Genomic DNA, 22,530 nt, shown 5'->3' with positions numbered 1-22,530 from the left:
GGTACAATTGTGAATGGGATTGAATCCTTGATTTCTCTTTTTTCTGCTTCATTATTGCTATATAGAAATGTGACAGATTTCTGTACCTTGATTTCATATCCAGTGATTTTACTGAATTTGTGTTAAAGTTCCAGAAATTTTTTGGTGGAATCTTTTGGGTTTTCTATATAGAGTGTCATGTCATCTGAAAATAGTGAAAGTTTGACTTCTTCCTTGCCAATTTGGATGCTTTTTATAACTTTTTGTTGTTTTCTGTGGCTAGGACTTCCAGTACTATGTTAAATAACAGTGTTGAGAGTGGACATCCCAGTTTTGTTCTTGACCATAGAGGAAAAGCTGTTTTTCCCCATTGAGGATATTAGCTGTGGGTTTTTTGGTATATGGCCTTCATTATGTTGAGGTATATTTTCTCTAAACTTACTCTATTGAGGGTTTTTTATCATGAATGGATGTTGTATTTTGTCAAATTTTTTTCTGCATCTATTTAAATGGTCATGTGGTCCTTATCCTTTCTTTGATTAATGTGGTGTATCACACTGATTGACTTGTGAATACTGAACCACCCTTGCAACCAGGGAATGAATCCCACTCGATCATGGTGAATGATTCTTTTCATGTACTGCTGTATTCTATTTGCTAGTATTTTATTGAGAATTTTTGCATCCATGTTCATCAAGAATAGTGGCCTGTAGTTCTCTTTTTTAGTGGAGTCCTTGTCTAGTTTTTCTATCAAGGTAATGCTGGCTCCATAAATGAATTTTGATGTTTTCCTTCCTTTTGTATTTTGTGACACAGTTTGAGAAAAAGAGGTAACTCTTCTTTAAATGTTTGGTAAAGTTCACCTGTGAAACCATGTGGCCCTGGAGTTTAGTTCATTGGGAAGTTTGATTACTGATTCAATTCTTTGCTTGTTATTGTTCTAAGTTTTCTATTTCTTCCAGCTTCTTTTTTTGTAATTTTTATGTTTCTAAGAATTTATCCATTTATCCTAGATTGTTCAATTTATTGGCATGTACTTTTTCATAATATTCTCCTATAATTGCTTATATTGCTGTGATGTTGTTTGTTATTTCTCCTTTCTCATTTTTAATCTTATTTGTTTGGCTCTTTTTTCTTTTTGATAAGTCTGGCTAGAGGTTTACCAATTTTATTAATTTTTTCAAAGAACCAGCTCCTGATTTCATTGATGTGTTCTATTGGTTTTTATTGGTTCTATTGGTTTTTAGGTTCTATATCATTTATTTTGGCTGTAATCTTTATTTCCTTCCTTCTGCTGGCTTTAGACTTCATATGTTGTCCTTCCCCTAGCCTGTTTAAGTGCAAAGTTAGGTTGTTTATTTGGGATTTTTCTTGCTTCATGATGTAGGCCTGTATCCTTTCTTGTTAGGACTGCTTTTGCTGAATCCCAAAAGTTTTGGACCATCATGTTTTTAATTTTCTTTTGTTTCCATGTGTTTTTAATTTATTCTTGGATTTCCTGGTTGAATCATTGTTTAATACCGTGTTATGTAGCCTCCATGTATTTGTGGACTTTCCAAATTTTTTCTCATGATTGACTTCTAGTTTCATAGCGTTGTGATCAGAAAAGGTGCATGGTGTTCTATCAATATTTTTGTATTTGCTGAGGCCTGTTTTGTGACTCATTAATCTTGCTATGACTTGGATTCTTTTTCTTGGAAATAGGAAATGACAAATTATAATAAGGCCTTATGAAGTAATGTATCTAAAAAATGCTCTGAATATTTCCTGGCACATCATAACTTCTCAAAACTGTTTATATTTTGCCCCTGGAAAGGTGCTATATCAGCTAGGGTAGGATAGGCTATGCAGTAGTAACAAATTCTGAAATGTTGGTGGCTTTAGCTAATAAGAATTAATATGACTCAGGCAACCCTCCTGAAACTTTTGCTTAAGCCCCCTAAAACTATCCTCCAATATTATAGCTGCATGGAAAAAAAAGGAGAACTAATTTGAGATATCTCTAATAATCAAGACAACATACCATTTATGAGAAAATCATATTGTTCCAACTTAAAAGAGGTTGGAAAATGTAGAGGAACTATAAAAAGTATTTTCCACAGGGGCAGTACGTACATGTTTTTAAATCAGACTTGACTCTGAACCCTCATGATGCTATTTAATGCTCATAGTTTTTTGATAGCTTCTGCCTATAGCTCTCTATAATGTGATAAATGGCCGTACCATCTGCCTACTTCTAAAAGCCAGAATTTACGTCATCCTTGATTCTTCTCCTACCCTTTAACTCCATGTCCAATGTACCAGTCAATCCTGTTGCTTTTATTTCCAAAATGTAGTTCAGAAATATGTCTCTTCATTTTTATTACCATATTCCTATAGCAACCTATCATAATCTCTCACGTGTACTACTGTAATGGACTCCTAAATGCTCTTGCTAATTTCATTGTGCAATCCATTATCAAAATGGCATAAAAAGTTATCTTTTTCATTACCATATAATTGTAGCATATCTAGAAATCTGGGATTGTGATACTTCCAGCTTTGCTCTTCTTTCTCAAGATTGCTTTAGTTATTCAGGACCTTTGTGATTCCATATAAATTTTAGTATTTTTTTTTGTAAGTACGTGAAAATTGTTGGTATTTTGAAAGGGATTACATTAAATCTGTATATTGCTTTGGGTAGTATGAACATTTTAACAACATTGGTTCTTCCAATCCATGAGGATGGAATATCTTTCCATTTGTTCATGTCATCTTCAATTTCTTTAATAAACATTGTACAGTTTTTGGAGTACAGGTCTTTAACCCCATTAGTTAAATTTACACCTAGCTATTCCGTTCTTTTTGATGCAATTATGTATGGGATTGTTTTCTTAATTTCTCTTTCTTCTAGTTCATTATTACTGTATGGAAATGTAACAGAATTCTGTATATTAATTTTGTGTCCTGTGACTGTACTGAATTAATTTGTCAGTACTGGTAGTTTTTTGGTGGGATCTTTTGGATTTTCTATATACAGTATCATGTCATCTGCAAATACTGAAATTTTGACTTCTTCCCTGCTGATTTGGATGGCTGTTTTTCTTTTTTGGTGCATGATTGCTCTGGCTAGGACTTTCAGTACTATGTTGAGTAAAAGTGGTGACAGTGAACATCCTTGCCTTGTTCCTGATCTTAGAGGAAAAGGTTTCAGTTTTTCATTATTGAGTATGATGCTAACTGTGGATTTTTTCAGGCTTTTATTATGTTGTGGTATATTTTTCCTAAACGTATTTTTTTATGTTTCTTTATTTTTGAGAGGGGGAGAGAGAGAGAGAGAGAGAGAGAAGAGAGAGAGAGAGAACGAGCACAAGGGAGGGACAGTGAGGGAGACAGAGGATCTTGAAATGGTCTCTGTGCTGACAGCACAGCCTGTGTGTGGGGCTTGAACTCAGGAACCCTGAAATCATGACCTGAGTCAAAGTTGGACGCTTAAGCCACTGAGCCACCCAGGCAACCCTTCCTAAACCTATTTTGTTGAGAGTTTTTTTAAAAAATAATTGATTCTATAATTGGTCACTTTTTCTGCATCTATTGAGATCTCCATATGGTTTTTATCCTTTTGTTGATGTAATCAATTGATTTGCAAATATTGAACGACACTTTTATTCTTGCAATAATCCTACTTGATTGTGGTGAATGACTTTTTAAAGTTTATTATTGAATTCAGTTTTCTAATATTGTTTTGGATTTTTGCATCTATGTTCATCAGAGATATTGACCTGTACCCTTTTTTTTGTGTTGTCATTATCTGGTTTTGATATCAGAGTAATGCTGGCCTCAAAAAATGAACTTGGTAACTTTCCTTTCTCTTCTTTTTTTGTTTGGAATAGAAAAAGAATAATAAGTATTAACTTTTTTAATTGTTTGGTAGAATTGGCTGTCTGATGCTGGACTTTTATTGGGAGTATTTTGATTACTGATTCAATTTCATTGCTGGTAATAGGTCTGTTCAAATTTTCTATTTCTTCCTACTTCAGTCTTGGTAAGTTATAACTTTGTAGGAATTTGTGCATTTCTTGTAGGATGTCCAATTAGTTGGCATGTAATTTTTCATAATATTCTTTACAATTGTTTTTATTTCTCTGGTGGTGGAGTTTGTTATTTCTCTCTTATTTGTGATTTTGTTTATTTGACTATTTTTTCTTTCTTTTCTTTTTGATGAGTCTGGTTACAGGGTTATAAATTTTATTGCTTTATTTCAAAGAACCAGCCTCTAGTTTTATTGATCTTTTTTTGTTTTTTTTTAGTTTCTATAACATTTATTTCTGCTCTAATATTTATTATTTCCTTTCTTCTGGTGGTTTCAGGTTTTGTTTGTTCATATGTTTTAGCTCCTCATTTCCATTAATTTATCTTTCAGGTCATTAATTCATTCCTCTGCATCTGGTAGCCTGCTACTTATTTTATCATATGTGTTTTTCAATTTCTTTTATTCTGTGCTTTATCTCTGATTTTTTAAATATTTTGTTAAAGGTCTCACTGATGTCCTCAACTCTTTTTTTTCCTCCATTATTTTCTCAAGTCCAGTGAGTATCTTTATGGTCATTATTTTAATTCTTTATCTGGCATATTACCTATATCTGTTTTGCTTAGATCTCTTACCGTGGTTTTCTCCTGCTCTTTCATTTGGGACATATCCCACTGTCTCCTCATTTTGTCTAACTCTTTGTGTCTGTTTCTCTGTGATATGAAAGTCAGATAAGTCTCCTGCACTAGAGAGCAATGGCCTTATGAAGAAAAGATCCTATAGTTCCCTGTAGTACAGTGTCCCCCTTCCCCGGGGCCTGGTCTTTTAGGGAGTGTCCCCATGTGTGTTGCATGCGCTCTGCTGTTGTGTTCTGGCCACTTTTTCCTTTAGTCCAGTCATCTGCTATGGCTCTCTTTGCTTGTTATGGGCAGTGTTTAGTCTGCAGCAGAGGTTGGAAGCATTTTAACTTGTTTTGCACTGGTCTGCTTGTAAAATGAGATCTGCCGCCACCACCACTACCACTGGAACTGAGGCCCAGCAAAATGTGTGGGTTGGGAGATATGGTGTTGGTGGGGGTTTGTTCTGGTCTACTGGGAAAGGGGCCTGCAACCCTAGAACTGAAGCAAATCTGAGTGGAATGGTCATATCCATCAAAGTATTGGGGGAAGGGTTTGTACACAACTTAGGTAGTGACTGTCAGCACTACTCTGGCTCCCACAGGTGGGGATGTGTTTATGCTGAAGGCAGAGGAGGAAAATGGTACCTCTCAATTCCTTTGTTCATGAAGTGATCTCCCTATTATCCCTGACACTCTGGGACACACTCTGAAATGAGTAAATAACTCTTGCTGTCATATTTCCCAGGTGATTTTCAAACTACTGGTTCCATGCTGTTATATGCATGGACTGTTCATCATATTGTCTCTGTAAGGGCAAGGACTCAGCTTCTTAACACCCTCTGGACTCTTCCAGAGCTAAGCTTGCTGATTTTTAAAATTCCAGGATTTATGTCTGGCTGGTTTCAAGAACTTATGAAATTTTGCCCCTCTCACTTTCAAAGCCAAATATTATAGAGACTATCTTCCCTGTGTGGGCTCTTTGATATGATAGTCGTTTTCTCCCCCTTCTCCATGACCTCTGCTCCCTCCTGACTGCACAGAACCATGGTTAATTTTGCTCCCAAACTCCATCTCCACTTTTTCTACCTTCTTTAATGTGCTTTCTTCTCTACCTTTAGTTGTGAATTTGTTCTTCCAGTGTTTGGGTCATTTTCTGGATTATTTACACTAATGTGAGCGTTACCTAGTTGTATCAATGGGATGAGGCATGCTTAGGGTCCTCCTATCCACCATCTTCCCAGCCTCCCATATTTTATTTTTTTTTCTCTTGCAGCATAATTTACAATAGCCAAGATATGGAAGCCACACAAGTGTCCGTCACTAGATGAACGAATAAGGAATATGTGATATACATTCTGAACTATTACTCAGCCATAAAATAGAATGAAATCTTGCCATTTGCAGCAAAATGGATGCACCTAAAGGGTATTATGCTAAGTGAAATAAGTCAGAGAAAGAGAAACACTGTATCATTTCACTCATATGTAGAATTTAAAAAAACAAAACAAACAAGATACAGAGAAAGAGACTCAAATACAGAGAAGAAACTGGTGATTGCTGGAGGGGAGGTGGCTGAAGAAATGGGTGAAATAAATAAACTAGATTAAGACTAAATTTACCTTGATGATCAGTGATAAATTCTAACTTAAAAAAGAATATGAAAGTTATCTTTTAGGGGTGCCTGGGTGGCGCAGTCGGTTAAGTGTCCGACTTCAGCCAGGTCACGATCTCGCGGTCTGTGAGTTCGGGCCCCGCGTCAGGCTCTGGGCTGATGGCTCAGAGCCTGGAGCCTGTTTCCCATTCTGTGTCTCCCTCTCTCTCTGCCCCTCCCCCGTTCATGCTCTGTTTCTCTCTGTCCCAAAAATAAATAAACGTTGAAAAAAAAATTTAAAATAAAAGAAAGTTATCTTTTAAATGTAAGTCATGTGAAGTCATTCCTCTGTCTAATACTTTTAAATGGGTTCAAATTACTCGTAGTATCACTAACTGGAAACAAATCAACCTTCTTACCAAAACAGCTAGAAAAAACAGAGAAAACTATAAATTCACATTTTTATAAGCATCAGGAGCTGGAAATAAATTAAGACTTTGAAATCCAGGAAGTACTTGTCTTGCTTATTCTCAGTACCAGCTTATTCTCAGTAACTTGGGGTAACAGTAGGACTTATGTCATATGGATTTTGTGAAAACTCCTCACACAGATTTCAAAGAAAGGATAATTGGAGACAGGTGAGCTGCAGTTCCTTTTTCCTGTGAGATATTTTTAAATTGTAGATACAGACCAGAGGTTGAGGATCCTAGGATTGTTTGGAAGAAAGCTGCCTACTGAGCTTTTAGAATCAATGAACTGAAATTAAATGAGAGGCCTCAAACACATGTCTATTTTTCTCATCAAGATATTCTCTTAATTCTGAAGCTGTTCAGAACAAGAAACAAATAATGAACAAACTGCTAAACAAATGCCTCAGCCTGAAACCTCTGCAAAACATGAGAGTTGTCAACAGTCTTGTGGTGTTAAAGAAATAAAGATAAGAAGTCAGGATGTTAGGAGAGGGATGTAACTTGAATGATAACAAATGAAAGTAACTATATTCCAAATAAATAACCACACTTAATAAATTTAAATACAAAAAATTCTATACCATTATTGCACTCTACTTAGTAATTTTTTATAGGGGTGTGGTACAGTAAATCTGAAACTGCTTAGGATGGAGAAAATGAATAAGTAAATAAATAAATAAACAAATTCTAGCTAATAAGAACAGTGCCTCTTACTGTTAGAAAAATACAAATAAAGAAAAGGTAAGGGCTAGAATCCACCTTGTGATGTTGGATTAAAAACAGTTATTCATATGAACTCATTGTTTTTAATATATGTACTGATTAATAAACATATAAATACATATAGATATATGTGTATACAGTTTAGTATATATAGAATATTTTATATATATCTACTTCTATATATATTCTATATCTCTGCACAAAGGTTTAAGGCTAATGACAACCTAGTATCAATGAGCACTCCTGGTGTCCATATATTGATTTCTATATACCATTCTCTAATAAAAGGAACTAAGCCTACTAAAACAGATGATTGATTACAGGACCAGGACAGGGAAAAATATAAGCCAAGAATATCTTCTGATGTCTGAAAATAAGGAAGTATTCAAACAGAAAAAAAGATGTGGGCATGCTGAAAGGACATGGAAACCAATGTCAGGTGTCTCCCAATGGCTAAGTCTGAACAACAAAATAAATTACATTACCAAAAGATCATAACCAGTAGAATAAAAGAATGTCTATGACCCCATAGTGAAACAACTGAATAGGTAAGAGGAACAGTTCTTCCTTATAGTAGAATTCCCTATAATAAATGCAGAAAGAATGACAGAAATAGAAAATCCTCATTAGGCAAACACCACAGTAATTATAGTTGCAGGAAAGAATTTTTAAATGCTGATTAGTGGGCAACACTATGAGAAAGAATATTTGCATAGTCACAAAGTATCTGCTCACAAGTTACATATTAAAAAGAAAAAAATCAGTAACTTTATAATGAAATCTTGTAGACACTACATTAACCGTAGATCCAAAGTTAACATCACAAGTAATAAAACTTATAGATATTATATATTCTTAAAATAGTATAATTAAAGTGCAAAACATCACTTTTGTGTTCTTACCAAAAATAAATCAGTAAGTAAATAACTCAAGTGTAATTATGAGAAAATATCTGGCAAGTTCAAATTGAGAAACATTCTTTTAAATAATTGACCAGTATTCTTTGAAATAATTCTTTGAAATGATTGACCAGTATTCTTTAAAAAGTGAAAGTCATGATAGTCAAAAAAAAAAAAAGGCAGATAATGTCACAGATTGGAGAAGACTAAGGAAATATGAACGCTAAATACAATGTGGGATCCTAGATCAAATATTGAACCAAAACCAATCAATCAATAAAAGCTATTAGTGTAAAAACTGGAGGAAAGGCAATTTCAGGTCAATAAATTTGTTCAATTTATATAAAATATACTAATTCCTTGTAAACTACAACTTAGAAAAAATAAGAGCGGAAATGGAAAATTTGAATATATCTATACAGGCAATCATAGATTTGATGGTAAGACAAAGCTGTAAAAATAACTGTGCAAGCTGAAACTGTACAAATTTATTTTAATAATATGTGGTGAAAATGCAATTATTTGATGATCTTTAAGTTTTAGTCAAAACATTAAAAACTTTCTTTTTAATTTTTTACTTTTTATTTGAGAGAGAAAGAGAAAGAGAGACAGAATATCTCAAACAGGTCCGCTCAATGCAGACCCCAACGTGGGGCTCAATCCCACGACCCTGGGATCATGAGCTGAGCCAAAATCAAGAGTAAGACGCTCAACTGACTAAGCCACTCAGGTGCCCCTTAAAAATTTTCTTACTGCCAGTTGTATATGGATAGGGGATTTAATAAACATTTAATAAAACATTTATTTAGCACACTGTAACTTAAAACATTACAGACATTAAGAACTGAAGTGCTTTATGTCTTTGTAAAGAAACACCTTACAAGTAATTGAAAAATGCTTATCATCTTCATATTCTCATTGTATAATTTATGGTACAGAGCAAGAATGTTTTTTTCTATGCCTTGGTATAGTGTCATATTTCTTTCTAAACTGAGATCAGTTTTCAACAATTTATCCTTTGTACTTTGTCATGAAACATCTGCAAAATGTCTTTAATGTGAAGTTTTTGCTGGCATCATTTCTCTCTGGAATATTTTTATTATTTTTGTCATAAACATTTGCTTTAAATAATTCCTGGAACTTGGTATTACATTTCACAGATTCCACAGCAGCATCATTTGAGCTATTAGTTTCACTTGCTAGCTTAATATTAATCAATTCATGGTGATCTCTGAAATGCTGAAACTATTTTTCACTGGCAGTAAAAATGTCTTCACTGTCCTTTCCTATACCATTTTCTTTCAATGTGGCAATTAACTTCATTGCTTTAACCTGAACAGTAGACAGACTGGAATTTTTTTACTATTATAGTTTTTATTCCAAAGCAGACATAAATGCTACATTTATTTCTTCTTTTTTTGTTTGTGTGTGGGAATGTCTTAGTTTTATTTATTTGTTTGTTTAATTTGAGCATAGTTGAAACACAGTGTTACATTAGTTTCAGATATACAACACAATTATTCAACAATCTTATACATTATTCTGTGTTCACCACAGCTGTAGCTACCATCTGTCACCATACAGCACTACTTTAATACCATTGATTTATATTCCCTATGCTGTACAATGTATTTCTGTGACATTCATTTCATAAGTGCAAGCCTCTATCTCCCACTCTTTCCCTCACCCATTTCCGATTCCTTTCCCTTCTACTTACCATCAGTTCTCAGTATTTATAGGTCTGATTCTGCCTTTTGTTTGCTTGTTCATTTTTGTTTTTTTAGATTTCATATGTAAGTGATATCATATGGTATTTGCCTTTCTATGTCTGACATTTCATTTAGCATAATATCCTCTAGGTCAATTTTTGTTGTCACGAGTGGCAAGGTCTTATCCTTTTTTGCGGATGTGTAACATTCCATTTTATATATTTATATATCTTTATTCATTCATCTATCAATGGACTTTTGGATTGCTTCCATATCTTGGTTATTGTAAATAATGCTGCAATAAACATAGGGAGATATATATATTTGAATTTGTATTCATTTTATTTGGGTAAATACCCAGTAATGGAATTATTGTATTATATGGTAATTTTATTTTTAATTTCTTGAGTAACATCCATACTATTTTCCACAAAATGGCAGTACCAATTTACATTACTACAACTATGCACAAGGGTTCCTTTTTTTAAAATGCTCCATTATAACTATAAGTTTCTGATCTTAGTGCAATTTAAGCTACAAGATGTTGATACAACTTCATTTTGTTTTTTTAATATAAATCAAACATTTTGAATATAACATAACTTTTTTTTTTTAAGTTTTAAATTTTATTATTATTTTTTTATGAAATTTATTGACAAATTGGTTTCCATACAACACCCAGTGCTCATCCCAAAAGGTGCCCTCCTCAATACCCATCACCCACCCTCCCCTCCCTCCCAACCCCATCAACCCTCAGTTTGTTCTCAGTTTTTAACAGTCTCTTATGCTTTGGCTCTCTCCCACTCTAACCTCTTTTTTTTTTTTTTTCCTTCCCCTCCCCCATGGGTTCCTGTTAAGTTTCTCAGGATCCACATAAGAGTGAAACCATATGGTATCTGTCTTTCTCTATATGGCTTATTTCACTTAGCATTACACTCTCCAGTTCCATCCACGTTGCTACAAAGGGCCATATTTCATTTTTTCTCATTGCCACATAGTACTCCATTGTGTATATATACCACAATTTCTTTATCCATTCCTCAGTTGATGGACATTTAGGCTCTTTCCATAATTTGGCTATTGTTGAGAGTGCTGCTATGAACATTGGGGTACAAGTGCCCCTATGCATCAGTACTCCTGTATCCCTTGGATAAATTCCTAGCAGTGCTATTGCTGGGTCATAGGGTAGGTCTATTTTTAATTTTCTGAGGAACCTCCACACTGCTTTCCAGAGCGGCTGCACCAATTTGCATTCCCACCAACAGTGCAAGAGGGTTCCCGTTTCTCCACATCCTCTCCAGCATCTATAGTCTCCTGATTTGTTCATTTTGGCCACTCTGACTGGCGTGAGGTGATACCTGAGTGTGGTTTTGATTTGTATTTCCCTGATAAGGAGCGACGCTGAACATCTTTTCATGTGCCTGTTGGCCATCTGGATGTCTTCTTTAGAGAAGTGTCTATTCATGTTTTCTGCCCATTTCTTCACTGGGTTATTTGTTTTTCGGGTGTGGAGTTTGGTGAGCTCTTTATAGATTTTAGATACTAGCCCTTTGTCCGATATGTCATTTGCAAATATCTTTTCCCATTCCGTTGGTTGCCTTTTAGTTTTGTTGGTTGTTTCCTTTGCTGTGCAGAAGCTTTTTATCTTCATAAGGTCCCAGTAATTCACTTTTGCTTTTAATTCCCTTGCCTTTGGGGATGTGTCGAGTAAGAGATTGCTACGGCTGAGGTCAGAGAGATCTTTTCCTGCTTTCTCCTCTAAGGTTTTGATGGTTTCCTGTCTCACATTTAGGTCCTTTATCCATTTTGAGTTTATTTTTTTAATGGTGTGAGAAAGTGGTCTAGTTTCAACCTTCTGCATGTTGCTGTCCAGTTCTCCCAGCACCATTTGTTAAAGAGGCTGTCTTTTTTCCATTGGACGTTCTTTCCTGCTTTCTCAAAGATGAGCTGGCCGTGCTTTTGCGCATCTAATTCTGGGGTTTCTATTCTATTCCATTGGTCTGTGTGTCTGTTTTTGTGCCAATACCATGCTGTCTTGATGATTACAGCTTTGTAGTAGAGGCTAAAGTCTGGGATTGTGATGCCTCCTGCTTTGGTCTTCTTCTTCAAAATTCCTTTGGCTATTCGGGGCCTTTTGTGGTTCCATATGTATTTTAGGATTCCTTGTTCTAGTTTCGAGAAGAATGCTGGTGCAATTTTGATTGGGATTGCATTGAATGTGTAGATAGCTTTGGGTAGTATTGACATTTTGACAATATTTATTTTTCCAGTCCATGAGCATGGAATGTCTTTCCATTTCTTTAAATCTTCTTCAATTACCTTCATAAGCTTTCTATAGTTTTCAGCATACAGATCCTTTACATCTTTGGTTAGATTTATTCCTAGGTATTTTATGCTTCTTGGTGCAATTGTGAATGGGATCAGTTTCTTTATTTGTCTTTCTGTTGCTTCATTGTTAGTGTATAAGAATGCAACTGATTTCTGTACATTGATTTTGTATCCTGCGACTTTGCTGAATTCATGTATCAGTTCTAGCAGACTTTTGGTGGAATCTATCGGATTTTCCATGTATAATATCATGTCATCTGCAAAAAGCGAAAGCTTGACTTCATCTTTGCCAATTTTGATGCCTTTGATTTCCTTTTGTTGTCTGATTGCTGATGCTAGAACTTCCAGCACTATGTTAAACAACAGCGGTGAGAGTGGGCATCCCTGTCGTGTTCCTGATCTCAGGGAAAAAGCTCTCAGTTTTTCCCCGTTGAGGATGATGTTAGCTGTGGGCTTTTCATAAATGGCTTTTATGATCTTTAAGTATGTTCCTTCTATCCCGACTTTCTCAAGGGTTTTTATTAAGAAAGGGTGCTGGATTTTGTCAAAGGCCTTTTCTGCATCGATTGACAGGATCATATGGTTCTTCTCTTTTTTTTTGTTAATGTGATGTATCACGTTGATTGATTTGTGAATGTTGAACCAGCCCTGCATGCCAGGAATGAATCCCACTTGATCATGGTGAATAATTCTTTTTATATGCTGTTGAATTCGACTTGCTAGTATCTGATTGAGAATTTTTTCATCCATATTCATCAGGGATATTGGCCTGTAGTTCTCTTTTTTTACTGGATCTCTGACTGGTTTAGGAATCAAAGTAATACTGGCTTCATAGAATGAGTCTGGAAGTTTTCCTTCCCTTTCTATTTCTTGGAATAGCTTGAGAAGGATAGGTATTATCTCTGCTTTAAACGTCTGGTGGAACTCCCCTGGGAAGCCATCTGGTCCTGGACTCTTATTTGTTGGGAGATTTTTGATAACCAATTCAATTTCTTCGCTGGTTATGGGTCGGTTCAAGCTTTCTATTTCCTCCTGATTGAGGTTTGGAAGAGTGTGGGTGTTCAGGAATTTGTCCATTTCTTCCAGGTTGTCCAATTTGTTGGCATATAATTTTTCATAGTATTCCCTGATAATTGTTTGCATCTCTGAGGGATTGGTTGTAATAATTCCATTTTCATTCATGATTTTATCTATTTGGGTCATCTCCCTTTTCTTTTTGAGAAGCCTGGCTAGAGGTTTGTCCATTTTGTTTATTTTTTCAAAAAACCAACTCTTGGTTTCGTTGATCTGCTCTACAGTTTTTTTAGATTCTATATTGTTTATTTCTGCTCTGATCTTTATTATTTCTCTTCTTCTGCTGGGTTTAGGCTGCCTTTGCTGTTCTGCTTCTATTTCCTTTAGGTGTGCTGTTAGATTTTGTATTTGGGATTTTTCTTGTTTCTTGAGATAGGCCTGGATTGCAATGTATTTTCCTCTCAGGACTGACTTCGCTGCGTCCCAAAGCGTTTGGATTGTTGTATTTTCATTTTCGTTTGTTTCCATATATTTTTTGATTTCTTCTCTAATTGCCTGGTTGACCCACTCATTCGTTAGTAGGGTGTTCTTTAACCTCCATGCTTTTGGAGGTTTTCCAGACTTTTTCCTGTGGTTGATTTCAAGCTTCATAGCATTGTGGTCTGAAAGTATGCATGGTATAATTTCAATTCTTGTAAACTTATGAAGGGCTGTTTTGTGACCCAGTATATGATCTATCTTGGAGAATGTTCCATGTGCACTCGAGAAGAAAGTATATTCTGTTGCTTTGGGATGCAGAGTTCTAAATATATCTGTCAAGTCCATCTGATCCAATGTCTCATTCAGGGCCCTTGTTTCTTTATTGACCATGTGTCTAGATGATCTATCCATTTCTGTAAGTGGGGTGTTAAAGTCCCCAGCAATTACCACATTCTTATCAGTAAGGTTGCTTCTGTTTATGAGTAATTGTTTTATATATTTGGGGGCTCCGGTATTCAGTGCATAGACATTTATAATTGTTAGCTCTTCCTGATGGATAGACCCTGTAACTATTATATAATGTCCTTCTTCATCTCTTGTTACAGCCTTTAATTTAAAGTCTAGTTTGTCTGATATAAGTATGGCTACTCCAGCTTTCTTTTGGCTTCCAGTAGCATGATAAATAGTTCTCCATCCCCTCACTCTCAATCTAAAGGTGTCCTCAGGTCTAAAATGAGTCTCTTGTAGACAGCAAATAGATGGGTCTTGTTTTGTTATCCATTCTGATACCCTATGTCTTTTGGTTGGCGCATTTAATCCATTTACATTCAGTGTGATTATAGAAAGATACGGGTTTAGAGTCATTGTGATGTCTGTATGTTTTATGCTTGTAGTGATGTCTCTGGTACTTTGTCTCACAGGGTCCCCCTTAGGATCTCTTGTAGGGCTGGTTTAGTGGTGACAAATTCCTTCAGTTTTTGTTTGTTTGGGAAGACCTTTATCTCTCCTTCTATTCTAAATGACAGACTTGCTGGATAAAGGATTCTCGGCTGCATATTTTTTCTGTCTAGCACACTGAAAATCTCGTGCCAATTCTTTCTGGCCTGCCAAGTTTCAAAAGAGAGATCAGTCACGAGTCTTATAGGTCTCCCTTTATATGTGAGGGCACGTTTACCCCTTGCTGCTTTCAGAATTTTCTCTTTATCCTTGTGTTTTGCCAGTTTCACTATGATATGTCGTGCAGAAGATCAATTCAAGTTATGTCTGAAGGGAGTTCTCTGTGCCTCTTGGATTTCAATGCCTTTTTCCTTCCCCAGTTCAGGGAAGTTCTCAGCTATTATTTCTTCAAGTACCCCTTCAGCACATTTCCCTCTCTCTTCCTCCTCTGGGATACCAATTATGCGTATATTATTTCTTTTTAGTGTATCACTTAGTTCTCTCATTTTCCCCTCATACTCCTGGATTTTTTTATCTCTCTTTTTCTCAGCGTCCTCTTTTTCCATAACTTTATCTTCTAGTTCACCTATTCTCTCCTCTGCCTCTTCCATCCGAGCCGTGGTGGTTTGCATTTTGTTTTGCATTTCCTTTAAAGCGTTTTTCAGCTCCTCGTGACTGTTCCTTAGTCCCTTGATCTCTGTAGCAAGAGATTCTCTGCTGTCCTGTATACTGTTTTCCAGCCCAGCGATTAATTTTATGACTATTATTCTAAATTCACTTTCTGTTATATTATTTAAATCCTTTTTGATCAGCTCATTAGCTGTTGTTATTTCCTGGAGATTCTTCTGAGGGGAATTCTTCCGCTTGGTCATTTTGGATAGTCCCTGGTGTGGTGAGGACCTGCAGGGCACTTCCCCTGTGCTGTGGTGTATAACTGGAGTTGGTGGGTGGGGCCGCAGTCAGTCCTGATGTCTGCCCCCAGCCCACCGCTGGGGCCACAGTCAGACTGGTGTGTGCCTTCTCTTCCCCTCTCCTAGGGGCGGGATTCACTGTGGGGTGGCGTGGCCCGTCTGGGCTACTTGCACAATGCCAGGCTTGTGATGCTGGGGATCCTGCTTATTAGCTGGGGTGGGTAGGCAAGGTGCACGGCGGCAGGGGGGGCAGGCTTAGCTTGCTTCTCCTTAGGTGATCCACTTCAGGAGGGGCCCTGTGGCAGCCGGAGGGTGTCAGATCCGCTGCCAGAGGTTTGGCTCCGCAGAAGCACAGAGTTGGGCGTTTGCGCGGAGCGAGCAATTTCCCTGGCAGGAACCGGTTCCCTTTGGGATTTTGGCTGGGGGATGGGCAGGGGAGATGGCGCTGGCGAGCGCCTTTGTTCCCCGCCAAACTGAGCTCTGTCGTCCGGGGGCTCCACAGCTCTCCCTCCCTTTGTCCTCCAGCCTTCCCGCTTTCTAAGCAGAGCTGTTAACTTATGACCTCCCAGACGCTAAGTCGCGCTTGCTGTCGGAACACAGTCCGTCAGGCCCCTCCGCTTTTGCAAGCCAGACTCAGGGACTCTGCTTGGCCAGCGAGCCACCCCTCCGCCCCGGCTCCCTCCTGCCAGTCTGTGGAGCGAGCACCGCCTTGCCGCCCTTCCTACCCTCTTCCGTGGGCCTCTCGTCTGAGCTTGGGTCTGGCGACTCCGTTCTGCTAATCCTCTGGCGGTTTTCTGGGTTATTTAGGCAGGTGTAGGTGGAATCTAAGTGATCAGCACGACGCGCGGTGAGCCCAGCGTCCTCCTACGCCGCCATCTTCCCCTCGAGCTGAAGGTAGAAAATTCTTGATATAGAAAGCTAGATTATAGACAAATTCTTTCATGACCATAGATGCAAATATATTGCACACAACATTTGAAAATTAACACTGGAGCTATATTAAAATGTATAATACAGATTGGTGAATTAGGATTTAATCCTGAGATGCAAAGTTGGTGTAACATTTTTAAGTCAATCAATGTAATTCACCTCATTAATAGCAAAAACATGGGAAAAGTCAGAGTCATCTTGATATATGAGTAAAAAAAACAATGGTTAAAAAATTTTAACAAGCTAGAAATTTAAGTGAAATTCCCTAATCTTATAGAAAGTATCTACCAAGACAATCAATAGACAATATGACATTTAATGCTAAATTTAAAGCTTTTCTATTGTGATTGAGAATGAGACAAAATGTCTGCTGCTATCAGTTCTAACCAATTTTTATATTTTTTTATTTGAATCAATGTAATAAAGGAAGGAAAGGAAATATACAGCATAAGAATAACAAATAATGAAATAACATATTTGTCATTAGAAAACAGCATGAATTACTATGGAAAATTTCCCAAAAAATCTACAAACCATGATATGTGGTTTAATAAATAAATTTAGAAAAGTCATTTGATAAAATTCAATATAAAATATTCACTCATCAGAAACACACATATACACACCCACACATTCTCACACAAATCTAAAGAAGGTACACCAAACAAGAAAGTAAAGTACATCACTACCAAAAACAACAACAACAAACCAATAAAACACAACAGAAGGCAGCAAGAGAGGAAAAGAACAAGAGATTGACAAGACACAGAATACAATAAAGAGAATCTCAATTCTAAATGCTTCTCTATCAATAATGACTGTGAATGTAAATGGATTAAAACTGTTCAATTAAAAGACACAGAGTGGCTGGATAGTTTTTAAAGGGCAAAATCCAATTACATAATGTTAACAAGACTCTCTTTAGAAGTAAGAAGACACATAGCCTTAGAGTGAAGGGATGGATAAAGATAATCTATGCAAATGGTAACCAAAAGAGAGCATTGGTGGCAATACCATATGTATACCAGACAAAAGATACTTTAACTAAAAAGTTGTCACAGGAGATAAAGGATGACATTATGTAATGATTAAAGGGCCAATTCACCAGGAAACATAACAATTATAAATATGTATACACCCAACATCAGAGCACCTAAATGTACAAAGAAAACTGATAGAACAGAGGAATAAGTAGAGAACAATATAGTAATACTCATACACTCTGACAATCCACATAAAACAATGGATAGAAGATCTAGAGAGAAAAATCAATAAGGAGACAGAAGACATAAACAACACTAAAGATAAAATGGAACTAACAGACATATACAGAACATTCCACTGAACAGCAAGAAAACCCATAATCTTCTTAGCATATATAGAATATTTCTCCAAGAGAGCTGTAAGAAGATTGCAATTGTACCAAGTTACTTTCCAGATCATAATATAATGAAAGGAGGCAGGAAGAGCAGGATGATGGTGGTGGAGTAGGAGGACTATAGAGCCATCTCAAGCCACAAAAACAACTAGATAACTATCAAATGATCCTAAATACCTCAGAAATTGACCCAAAGATGTACAAACTCCACACTGAAAGGGAGAGAAATGGCCACATCAAAGAACGCAGGAAGTGTAAAGACGTGGTTTACGGGAAAAACAGATTGTGACTGCTACAGAGAGGAGGAAGCCATGTATGTGGAGAAGGGTGGGAGAAAAAGGTGCACACAAGGGAACACACAGAACATTTCCCCAAGGCATTTCGCTTGGAAAACGACAGGGGCTGAATTGAAAACCAGCAGGGCTTAAAGCCTGGAGTTTTAAAGGTCAGCAGCTTGACCAAGATAGAGCCCAGAAGGCATTGCACTGCTCCTGGAGAGAAGGCAATCAGGGGCACACACCAATGTGAAGGGAAACACCAATGTGAAGAGCATATAGGGCACACAGCAGGGAGATTATTTGCTCTAATTGAAGCACTTGTGAGAGGCAGCATTCATGGAGACATCTCTCCAGGAACAAAGGAGCCTGCCAGCACCATTTTGTTCACATACCCCTCAACATAAACACAGAACCACCTGCAGGAAGCAGTGCAGTGCTGACACTGTCTTCCTAGCTTTCTGACACCAAACCCCACACCGCCGAGCTCTGCTGAAACTGCCCTTCTCAGTCACCTTTGCCTCAGTCCCAGCACAGCAGGGCCTTCTCCCTGAAGACCATCACAAACACTTGCCCACACCATGTCTCCCACTACAGAGTTTTGCAGGGGCCTCAGCTCCAGTGTAGGTGGTGACAGGTATCATTTCAAAAGCATATGAGAACACACCTATTTAAAACTCACCACATTCAGACCAGGGAGCAAACAGGGTCCACAGCAGACAAGGAGAGCATCTGCAGGTTACTGGCTTGAAAGAGCAGCCAGAGCACAATAAAGAGAGCATGCAGAACACACCAGAGACACTCCCTGAAGCCCCAGGCCCTGAGCATTACATGATCTTTTCTTTATAAAGCCATTAGTTTCTGAAGCAGGAGACTCAATGGGCTTTTCTAACACACAAAAGAAGGCAGAGACTTAGACAAAATGCCAAGATGGAGGAATGTATCCTAATTGAAAGAACAAGATAAGGACACAACCAGAGATCTAAGCAAAACAGATCTAAGTAACATGCATGATTTGAAGCAATGTTCATAATGATATTCATTGGGATTGAGAAAAGAAGAAATCAGAGAGACCCTTACCACAGAAATAAAAGAGTTAAAAAAGAATCAGAAATGAATAGTGTAATAAACAAGATTGGAAACAGGCTTGATGCAATGAACACAAGGCTGGAAGGAATAGAGGAACAAATTAGTGACCTAGAAGACAAAGTAATGGAAAATAATGAAGCTGAAAAAAGAGAGAAAGAATTATGGAACATGATAATAGACTTAGGGAACTCAGTGACTCCATCAAGCATAATAACTTTTGTATTATAGGAGTCAAAGAAGAAGAGAGAAGAAAGAGGGCAGAAAATTTATTTGAAGAAACAATAGCAGAAAACTTCCCTAATCTGGGGAAGGAAACAGACATCCCAATCCAGGAGTCACAAAGAAATCCATTTAAAATCAATAAAAGCAGGCCAACATCAAGACATGTTGTAATTAAATTTGCAAAATATGGTGATAAAAACAAAAATCTTAAAACAGCAAGACAAAAGAAGTCCTTAACTTACAAGGGAAGACCAATAAGGTTAGCAACAGATCTCTCCATAGAAACTTGGCAAGCCAGAAGGAAGTGTCATGGTATATTAAACGTGCTGAATGGAAAAAATCTGCAGCCAAGAACACTCTATTCCACAAGGCTATCATTCAGAATAGAAGGAGAGATAAAGAGTTTCCCAGACAAACAAAAACTAAAGGAGTTAGTGACAGCAAGAAATATTAAAGGGGACCTTTTGAGTTCCAAGGAGAGACTAAAAGTGACAAAGACAAGAAAGCATAAGAGAGTTTCTTCTGAAACGACAAAACAAGTAATAAAATGGCACTAAATATATATCTATCAATAATTACTCTGAATGTAAATGGACTAAATGCTCCAATCGAAAAATATATGGTGTCAGAATGGATGAATAAATAAGACCCATCTATATGTGCCTACAAGACATTTGTTTTAGACCTAAAGACACTTTCAGATTGAATGTGAGGGGGTAGAGAAACATTTGTCATGTAAGCGATGTCAAAAGAAAATCAGAGTAGCAATACTTGAATCAGACAACCTAGATTTTAAACAAAAACTAACAAGAGACAAAATGACACTATGTTATTTATAATAAAGGGGATAATCCTACAAGAAAATATAACAATTGTAAATATTTATGCACCCAACACTGGACAACCCAAATATATAAAACAATTAATAACAAACATAAAGGAACTAATTGATAATAACACAATAATAGTAGGGGACTTTAACACCCAACTTACATCAATGGACAGATTAAACAGGAAATAAATAAGGAAATTATATCTTTAAATGACATACTGGACCAAATGGATTTAACAGATATATTCAGAACAGCCCATTCTGCAACAGAATACACATTCTTTTTTTTTTAAATTAATGTTTACTTATTTTTGAGAGAGAGAGAGTGAGGAAGGGAGAGAGAAAGAGGGAGACACAGAATCTGAAGCAGTCTCCAGGCTCTGAGCTGTCAACACAGAGCCCGATGCAGGGCTCAAACTCACAAACAGTGAGATCATGACCTGAGCCAAAGTCAGACGCTTAACCGAGTCACCCAGGTGCCCCCAGAATACACATTCTTAACAAATTCACATGGAACATTCTCCAGAAAAAAAAAATCACATGTTAGGTCAAAAAACAGGCTTCCACAAATACAAAAAGACTGAAATCATACCATGTACCTTTTCTGACCACAACACTATGAAGCTAGAAGTCAACCACAAGAAAACATTTGGAAAGACCACAATACATGGAGGCTAAACAACATGCTACTAAACAATGAATTAGTCAACCAGGAAATCAAAGAATAAATTAAAAAAATACATGGAAACAAATTAAAATGAAAACACAATGGTCCAAATCCTTTGGGATGAAGCAAAAACTGCTCTAGGAGAGAAGTACGTAGCAATACTGATCCTTTTTAAGTAGTATGAAAAACCTCAAATAAACAATATAATCTTAAACCTAAAGGAGCTAAAAATAAAAGAGCAACAAATGAAGCCTAAATACAGGAGAAAGAAGGAAATAATAAAAATTAGAGCATGAGGAAATGATACAGAAACTATTATTTACTCAAATTTTCTGACCCCTTTCCTCTCTCCTTCTGTGACTCCTATAATATAAATGTTATTGCATTTGATGGAATAACTGAGTTCCCTAAGTCTATTCTCAAGTTCCATAATTCTTTCTTTCTTTTGTTCAGCTTCATTATTTTTCAATATTTTGTCTTCTAGGTCCCTAATTCATTCCTCTGCTTCTTCCAGCCTTCTGTTCATGACATAAGCATGTTTCCAATCTCTCTCTCTCTCTTTGTATTCTTCTTTTCTGATTATTTTTAAGTCTTTTATCTTTGTGGTAAGGATTTACTTGATGTCCTCTGTTCTGTCATGTCCATGAGTGTCCTCATGATTTTTGCTTTAAATTATCCATCAGGCAGTAACTTATATCTGACTCACTTAGGTCTCTGTTCATGGCCTTATCTTGTTCTTTCATTTGGGATAAATTCCCCTGTCTTGGCATTTTATCTAAGACTCTGCCTTCCTCTGTGTGTTAGGAAAGCCAGTTACGTCTCCTCCTCCTCCTGAAAGTAATGACCTTATTAAGAAGAGGTCATGTAGGGGCGCCTGGGTGGCTCAGTCAGTTGAGCATCCAACTTCAGCTCAGGTTCAAGCCCAATGTCAGGATCTGTGCTGACAGTGTGGAGCCTGCTTGGGATTCTTTCTCTCTTCCACTCTCTGCCCCTCCCTGACTTGCACTTTCTCTCTCTCAAGATAAATAAATAAACTTAAAAATAAAAGAAGAGGTCATGTAATACCTAGGGCCTGGCACTTCAGGGAGTGTTGATGGTGTGTGCTTTGTGTGCTCTTATTCTGTGTTGTGACTGCTCTATCCTTCAGGCCAGTCATCTTCAGAGGCCCTCCTTGCCTGCTATGGGCATGTTTGGTCCCTGGTCTGAATGTGATGAGTTTTAACTAGGTGTGTTCTGGTCTGCTTGTGAAATATGACCTGACTGCACTTCCAGAAGAACTGAGTCCCTGCTGAACTCTCTGGTCTGGAGATATATTGTGGGCAGAGGTTTATGCTGGTCTTCTGGAGAAAGGGCCCACTGCACTGGGACTGAGACATGCTTGACTGAGAAAGGCAGTTCTGCCAGAGTGTTGGGGGGTAGGGTTTGGTGTTAGCAAGTCAGGAAGCCTTTGTGGGTGCTGTACTACTTCC

This window comes from Lynx canadensis, chromosome X (assembly GCF_007474595.2).
Source record: "Lynx canadensis isolate LIC74 chromosome X, mLynCan4.pri.v2, whole genome shotgun sequence".
NCBI classification, from domain to species: domain Eukaryota; kingdom Metazoa; phylum Chordata; class Mammalia; order Carnivora; family Felidae; genus Lynx; species Lynx canadensis.
Note: the sequence above shows the minus strand (reverse complement) of the source record.